Source organism: Tachypleus tridentatus, chromosome 13, assembly GCF_004210375.1.
Source record: "Tachypleus tridentatus isolate NWPU-2018 chromosome 13, ASM421037v1, whole genome shotgun sequence".
NCBI classification, from domain to species: domain Eukaryota; kingdom Metazoa; phylum Arthropoda; class Merostomata; order Xiphosura; family Limulidae; genus Tachypleus; species Tachypleus tridentatus.
Window position 1 is genome coordinate 23,029,693 of NC_134837.1, and position 764 is coordinate 23,030,456.

A 764-nucleotide genomic window follows, 5' to 3' on the forward strand; every position below is an offset into this window, starting at 1 on the left:
ACACGGGAATACATACTGAAAACGTGTATAAAGGAAATTCTTCATTATCTCAATATTTCCTGTGGTATACTTTATATTAGAACTGTTTGTTTTGTTTTTGAATTTCGCACAAATCTACTCGAGGGCTATCTGTGCTAGCCGTCCCTAATTTAGCAGTGTAAGACTAGAGGGTTTGTTTGTTTTGGAATTTCGCACAAAGCTACTCGAGGGCTATCTGTGCTAGCCGTCCCTAATTTAGCAGTGTAAGACTAGAGGGAAGGCAGCTAGTCATCACCACCCACCGCCAACTCTTGGGCTACTCTTTTACCAACGAATAGTGGGATTGACCGTAACATTATAACGCCCCCACAGGCGAGCATGTTTGGCGCGACGGGGATTCGAACCCGCGACCCTCAGATTACAAGTCGCACGCCTTAACGCGCTTGGCCATGCCGGGCCTCGCGCAAAGCTACACGAGGGCTATCTGCGCTAGCCATCCCTAATTTAGCAGTGTAAGTGGTAGGCAGCTAATCATCATCACCCACCGCCAACTCTTGGGCTACTCTTTTACCAACGAATAGTGGGACTGATCGTCACATTATAATGCCCCCACGGCTGAAATGGCGAGTATGTTTGGTGCAACGAGGATTCGAACCCGCAACCTTCAGATTACTAATCGAACGCCTTAGCCCACCTGGCCATGCCGGGCTGTTTTAATATAAAGAAAATGGGAAAAATCTTAAAATACTTTTTTTTACCGTCTTTTGTACCGCAATTTCCTTTTC